Below are 7,846 nucleotides of genomic sequence, written 5' to 3'. Positions count from 1 at the left end.
AGTGTATAAATTTTGATACCGTAAAAATATATTAAAAAGGACTTCAACTATTATGCTAACTAAGGCATTATCACAGAGATCGAAGAAGCAGACCAGCCTTTTGGTATACCTTCAGAAATACAAGACAGATATTTTACAAGTATGGAGACACTGCGTAATAAAATTAGGGATGAAATTGTTGAGAATTTTTGTGATGTATGAAGGTCTAATTATTTTTGTCGTTAATTTTTCATATATAGTGATTTAATTTATGAAATAACTTCTATATTTATTTTTGTTTTATGTTTTAAGTAATATTTAAATTATTTAAGTAATAGATTATCATTTAATTTTTTTAATGTATTTATGTATATAAATATTGATTTAAAATTTTAGAGTACGTACTTTTTAATTAACTTAAAAAAATTAATTAAAATTTTTATGATAGATATTTAAAATAATTTTTCTCTATAATTTGATTTTAGTAATAAAAATCTATTGATATATGTTCTTTTAGATCATTTGTTTCAAAAAAACACTTCTTGAAAGAAATTATTCAACCATAATTTGATTATCAAAAGTACTTTTCGAATAAATTTATCAAACACGAATTATGTTTTTTTAAAAGTATTTTTTTGAAAAGCTATTTTATAAAAGTATTCTCACTACCCAATTGAGTGTCTTTTGTTTGAATGCTAGTCCTTTTGATAGCTTGTTTGAGAAGCAATACTTAAAATAGAATTCCTCCATTTTTCATGTTCCGTAGTTAGCATACTTCTGATGAATGTTTGATTATAACTTGGCTTCTGCCAGTTTAGTCATGAGTTAGACAAACTGAGGCCGTTTAGTCGTTTCCTAAATTGTTCCCCCCTGGTTGCGATAATGTTTTTGAAGGCATAACTAGTCATAGTTCTTATACGATTGCAAATCAAGGAAGTGTACCTCTTTTTTATGTTTTTATTTGTTTGAAGTTATCTACAAATTATTCTTTATGTGAAACCTTTTGGTTTCTGATAGCATCAGCAGTGGTAACATGTGGTTACATGAGGCTGGTGCTGGACATTGACATTTACTGCCATGTCTGAGACTTTCTATCTTCCTTTTCTTGAGCAATAATTTCTTTCTAATTTAGTAGCAGCAAGTACTAAGGACTTATATATTTCTATTTTTTTTTATAACCATGGTGTCCAGCCAGCTTGCGCGCACCTCGAATAATTCCATGGGATACTTGTTGCTTCTCACCAACAACAGGTACCAGGTAACTCTATCCACTAAGGCCAGGACAGATGGAAGAAATCACCTAGTGTTTTGTCTTAGCTATGATTTGAACATGAAATGTCATGGTTCTCAGCCACTTCATTGACTACTAGGCCATACCCTTGGATGCTCATGTGTTTCTAATTTAGGAGCTGAAAATACTTAGGAATACTGATAATAGTGTCATTTGTAGGTGAGAGCAGTGAATCTCAGCATCAACTTGTGAACCTGGATGCTAACATGTGGAAAGAGATGCTGGATCACTGCAGGAGCTCTCCGGCTGCTCTGTCACAAGCCAAACGTTTTGAAAAGTTGGACGAGAATGTGAGGAAATGTCTTTGAAATTAACTTTTATTTCAAATGCCTGTACTTTTATTTGCATGGTCATATGCACCCATGTGTCATTAGGATTATTGAGTCCTTGCTGCTTGTCACTGCAGCTAATTCTGTGTATGCTTAGTAGAAAGTTCATGTGCTCAAACTGGCACTCATTAAATATATAAACCATATTTGATGTTATTTCTGGGCCTATCCAAATAATTCTTCTGCCTCTAATAGCTATTTATTTCAGCTATTTTTTTCAATATTTGCTTCGTTCTCTATCTTCCAGCACTCATTCAGGGAATTCTACAATCTTCGTCAGGAAGTAAACCAATAGAAGTAGCAACCAAAAGCGATAGGTGGCCTAAATTGGTGGAAAGGAATCTCTGAAATGTAAGCTTCTTTAGGAAAATCCAGATGATCCTTTTTTGATTAGTTGGAAAATTATACTTTCTACATCCAGAATCTTGCATAATATCTAAATCTCAGAAAAGAAGCCCCTGTTGCTTTGTAGCTTCTGTGACATATCTTAAGCAATTCGAGGATTTCAAGTATCTTGCACGTGCACAAATAAATACTTTTGGATCCTTTCTTGACCATTGTACAACAATATTTGACCAAGATCAGATTGGAATTTCATCTGAAGCTGATATGAGCTTAACCATTGTCCAGAAGCAGAAATTTACTATACATGATATGTCTCCTGATTGGGGTTATGCATCTGAGGAAACAAAGGTATATTTCATGGTTTAGTGATTCTTTAAGTGGTTATTGTTGAACATGTCCACTGTTCATCTTTTGTGGTGTTCGTAGAATATTTCTTTTCAGTTTGTGCAAGTAATGGTAACATCACAACTGCCTGCTTGTGTACGTTTTAGGCAATTTCAAAAATTTAGTTCAGTTTTTATGCTCTAACAAAGCAACTCTGGAAGTACGTTTCTTTTTTTTTCCTTTTGATAACCGTGGTGTCCGGGCCATTGAACCTGAGACCTCATAGTGCTCAACCTACTTCATTGACCTCTAGGCCACATCTTTATCACTGAGTTGTCTTCCAGCAACCTAATACCATTATCACTGCCAATAACCTTCTTTGTATGTATTGCTTACAAAAACTTGAAAGATTCTCGTGAACAAAACAAAACCAGTTATGTTATAACTTGGTATTTGACAGTCAACCCCCCCCCCCCCCCCCCAAAAAAAAAAAAGAAAGAGAGAGACAAACGATTAAACCAGCTTTAGTAACCAATGCACGATGACTAATTCAAATATCGTATCTCAACCTTAGAGATGTGCAATCTCAAGCTCTGTGATCTTCGACTTCATATGTAGAGTTGAAACTTGTAATGAATTGATCCGTTGCCAAATGATCTGGCATGTTTGAAGTTTGCGTTTTGATGAAAGCTCTTTAAAGTTAACTACTGGCTACCTTATTCTTCTGAAAGTTTAATTTCATCAGGATGTTTCATTATCCAGTTATTTGAACCTCAATCGAATTGGTGCAGATAGTTATAGTTGGATCATATCTCTGCAGTCCATCAGAGTACACGTGGACTTGTATGTTTGGTGATATTGAAGTTCCTGTTCAGATCATTAAGGAAGGGAAAGTCGCACTCTGTGTTACTACTGGCAATGGGGTGTCATGCAGTGAAGTAAGAGAGTTTGAATACCGTGTTAAGATTGATGACCGTGGTGAAAATATTCTACCTGAAGTAGAAGGAGCTTCTAAGAGTTCAGACGAACTGTTGCTACTTGTCAGATTTGTGCAGATGCTTCTATCTGACTCATCAATGCAGAAAGGATATGGTTCTGAGTCAACCACTGATATCTTGGAAAATTCCAAAGCAAAGGAAGATTCATGGAGCCAAGTTATTGAATCTCTTTTATTTGGCACGCCAACATCAATAATAACCGTTGATTGGCTTCTTCAAGAGCTTTTGAAAAACAAGTTGCAACAGCGGCTTTCATCCAAATTGCAAGTAAAGATAACGAAATGAGCTATTCCTTGTCCAGGAAAGAACAAGGGATAATTCACATGATTGCTGGCCTAGGGTTTGAGTGGGCATTGCACCCAATTTTAAATGCTGGAGTAAGTGCTAACTTCCGTGATATTAGTGACTGGACTGCCCTGCACTGGGCTGCACGCTTCGGAAGGTAATAAAATAGTATTTGCTGTTTGACAACTGCTAGCTCCACTGTCCATGACTCGCTTAGTACTCAATTAACAATATAAACTACACTAAGATATCTAGTAAGTCAAATATGTGAGTTAAATATCAATAGAATATTGGTTTATAACCTTCAGTGAGAACCAATCCCCTGGAAAAAGCCAGAATAATTGGATTTGAAAGTAAGACCTCTCCTATACACCCAAATATAAGGGCTAATCCTAGAAAGACTGAAATACATGTATTGGTTCACGTAAATCAGTTAACATTTTAAATTAAGATTTTCGTGACTTTATTGACCTGGGGAAAACGTTGTCTATTTCCTTATGATACTTCTTACAATATTTGTTGAATGAAATTGTTGTTTTCGACAACTTTTAGCACGTTGGAAAAATAAACATGAAGTTTCTTATGAGTTAGGATACATCTTGAAGTGTTAATTAAGAAAATTGGCCAATTCTGTAAAAAAAATTCATTCGAAAAATAAAGATGGAAGTTGTTGGACTCACTCTGAGTTATAACATCTTTATGTGAAGAATAATTACCATATTTATCTGTGGAAGTCCAGAAAATGCGTGCCGTCATGCAGAATCTGCACTTTCCAAATTCATGTGATATATAGATAACATGAGAAGAATAGGTTTGCAAAACTTTATTACACTGATTTTGATGAGAACCCCTGGTGTGGTCACACATGAAATGTCAATGACTATCATGTTCTTCTTCGGTTTTTTATCTCGCTCCCTGCTTCTTGGGACAGCGTTGCACTCTTCTGAACGGACTCTGTGTGGGGGGGGGGCGGGGGGGGGGGCATAATGAGGTTTTTGGTGCATATAAATTTCTTAACCCTATAGCTTTCTTGCAATGTTTTGGAGAAGCACAGGGAGAAGCCTGCCTGATGGGCTCACTTGGTCTTATATTCATTTTGTTCACTACTGTAGCATAGTAATTCGAATATTTGTTGGTCTATTAGAACAGTCTCTGTTAGATGCCTGTCTTATCGTCTGTCTGTGTGTGTTTGCATGTGCAGTGCAGTTGCTACGGTTATTCCTTTACAGTGTCAGATGCTGATTCTATTCTAACTGCTTACCTGTGCTAGGGAAAAAATGGTTGCATCACTCATAGCTTCCGGTGCATTTGCTGGAGCTATTACTGATCCGTCTTCACAAGATCCATTTGGTAAAACTGCTGCCTCAATTGCTTATAGCAGCGGTCACAAGAGAGTTGCAGGTTATCTTTCAGAGGCGGCTCTCACCAGTCATCTTGCGTCCCTCACATTAGAGGAAAGTGAGGTCTCAAAGGGGACTGCTGACATCGAAGCAGAAAAAACAATTAATAGTATATCAACCATGAGTCCTGTCATACACGAGGATCAGCTCTATCTAAGGGATACTTTAGATGCAGTCCGCAATGCCTCTCAAGCTGCTGCTCGTATACAATTGGCACTCCAAGCAAATTCATCAGGAAGAGACGACTGAGAGAAGCTGTGCATGCTGCTACCACTTGCGGAGATGAATATTGTATCCTCTCAAACGATGTTTTTTGTCATTCAGCTGCCTCAAAGTTGACATTCCGTAACATGCAGGACTATAACTCAGCAGCGTTATCTATCCAGAAGAAATATCGGGGATGGAAAGGCCGGAAAGACTTCCTTGCATTTCGCCAGAAAGTAGTGAAGATACAGGTGCTTCTCAAACCTCATTTGTGACTACCTGTCTTCTGAGAAACTAAAGAAGACAGACTTTTAAAGAAAATATGTCACCAATTTAGATGTTACATGTTTTAGCTGCTCTCATTTTTATCGAGTGGGATTGGGGGAGGAGAGGGGGGTGGGGGATATTGCAGATTTGGCAAAAATTGTAAAGCAGAAAGAGGTTGTGACCTTTGTGATTTCCTTGGCAGGCTCATTTACGAGGATATCAGGTTAGAAAGGAATACAAGGTATGTTGGGCTGTGGGTATTTTAGAGAAGGTGGTGCTAAGATGGCGTCGACGGGGTGTTGGTCTTCGGGGATTACGACTAGAAGAAGAACCCATCGAGGACAGTGAGGATGAAGATATTCTCAAGTTGTTCCGCAAACACAGAGTGGATGCTGCTATTAATGATGCTGTCTCGAGGGTGCTATCGATGGTTGACTCTCCAGAAGCACGCTAGCAATATCATCGCATTCTTGAAACGTATCGACAAGCTAAGGTTAGTGAAATATCCATTTAGTATCCATAGCATTATTAAAATAGTTAAATCTACTTGATCCGGGGACTTCAACAACTTGAATGTAAACAACTACTTCTCTTGGTATTTTCCATTTGGAAACGCTCGCCTACACTGTTTGAAATCCATCGTCTATCCCCATGTGAAATTTGGGAGGGGGAGCATATAGTGAAGTTTATCTACCATTCTCTTTCTTACTTTTCCTTTAAACTTTTTGAAGTTCCTTTTTTTAAAAAAAAAAAAAATTAGCGCGAGAAGTTTATGTTTTGCATGGCTAGTATAAAATATAAAAAGCTTAAGTCATCGATAGGCCCTAAACTTGTCTCGAAATTTCACTTAAAACTCCTCAACTCAGGCCTGTACCTATCAAGTCCCTAACCCACTCGAAATTTGTCCACCCAGGCCTTTTTCGCCCACATGGCACGTCGCGTGATAATCACTCAAAATGGGCGCATGAGAGATGAATTTTTTGCTAAATCACAAATAAAAAGGTGACAAATGGCATTGAGAGCTCCAAAAAATTTTAAGTAAAAAAAAAAAACCTCAACCTTCATCTTCATCCATCCGCCCCCACACCCATCCGGTACCCCCCTCCTTCATCTTCTTCCTCTTTTTTTTTAAACTTAATTTTCCTCCCATTTTTTCTACTTTTTATTTTTTTCTAAATTTTTTTTGTTATTTATGGTTGAATTCGATTTGAAATTTTTTCGTTCTTAATTTTTCCCCGTCATTCTTTCGTCTCCATACCCGACCACCTCCAAACAAAGATCGTCACTCTAATTAAAATGTAAATCCAACAAGTTTATCAAAAATTTTAGGTGTAAATATAAAAAAAATGGGACTTTGCCGAAAAAAATGGGAGTTCGCCCGAAGAAATGGGAGTTTGCCGGAAAAATGTAAATTCTTTTTTTTCCACAAATCAACAAAATTATAAATTTGATTCAAACGCAAAAATCAAAATGCTATTTTCATAAATCAACAAGCTATTTCATCTTCCTCAATTCATTTTGAGTTTTCTCCATCTCATTTGTCATTTTAAAAGAGGAAAAATTGTCGGAAAAAATGGAGTTACGTCGGAGTTTTTTGAGTACAAGATAAACGGGGGAGGGGTGTTTAGTTTTTTTTTTAAGTTATAATTATTTTATAATTATAATTTAATTAGTTATGTAATATTTTTTAATTACTTTTAGATTCAATGCCAAATGTTACTGTTTAATTCATCATTTTTGCCACATCATCGCCTATGTGTTGCACACGCTTTATGTGTTTAGCTGATTGGCAAAAAAATATTCAAATGGTTCAAATTTTAAGTTAGGGGTCTGATAGGTACATACCGGAGTTGAGGGGTTTAAATTAAAATTTTGAGACAAGTTTAGAGTATGACTTAAGCCAATATAAAATAAATGTGAGTTGTCGATAACATGTCATTCTTCGTTTTTTGTGCCAGTAAAAACTGTCATATCTGAATTTTTTCTTTAATGTGGGCTAATACATGGGATATGTTGTTTGGTTGGTGTTGGACAATAAAATTTCGAGATCGAATATAAATAATTTGAGACAAGAAAAATATTGTAATAATCAATTTATTGATTTCAATATGTGAGTGTTACAATATCTATAAATTCTCTGATTCGTCTTTTCAAATATAAAATTCAAAGGCTTCTAGCTTGATCTTGAACTTGATATGCAGATTTGATGGACTTGATCTTGACTTATGCTTGAATTCAAGGATTTTTGAGCTTGTTCTTGAATATTGCGGCCTTGATCTTAAATTTTGATGAATTTGATTTGAATGCTTGAGTTTTGTAGAGAAATTGCGGCATTTGATCCACGAGCTTTCTCTTGCTTCTTGTTAGAGTTCTAGGGGTTTTTTCCTGAATTATGAGACCCTTATTTATAGTTGTAGAAAGGGA

At 35.9% G+C, this 7,846-nt stretch overlaps 1 pseudogene; it reads left to right on the top strand.

Annotated features, from left to right (window-relative positions):
• The first annotated feature begins 1,203 nt into the window (after positions 1–1,203).
• LOC107868941 lies at positions 1,204–7,617 on the top strand (annotated as a pseudogene).
• The last annotated feature ends 229 nt before the right edge of the window (positions 7,618–7,846 follow it).

This window comes from Capsicum annuum, chromosome 4 (genome assembly GCF_002878395.1).
Source record: "Capsicum annuum cultivar UCD-10X-F1 chromosome 4, UCD10Xv1.1, whole genome shotgun sequence".
NCBI lineage: Eukaryota > Viridiplantae > Streptophyta > Magnoliopsida > Solanales > Solanaceae > Capsicum > Capsicum annuum.
This window is presented reverse-complemented; position numbering and strand designations above follow the sequence as displayed.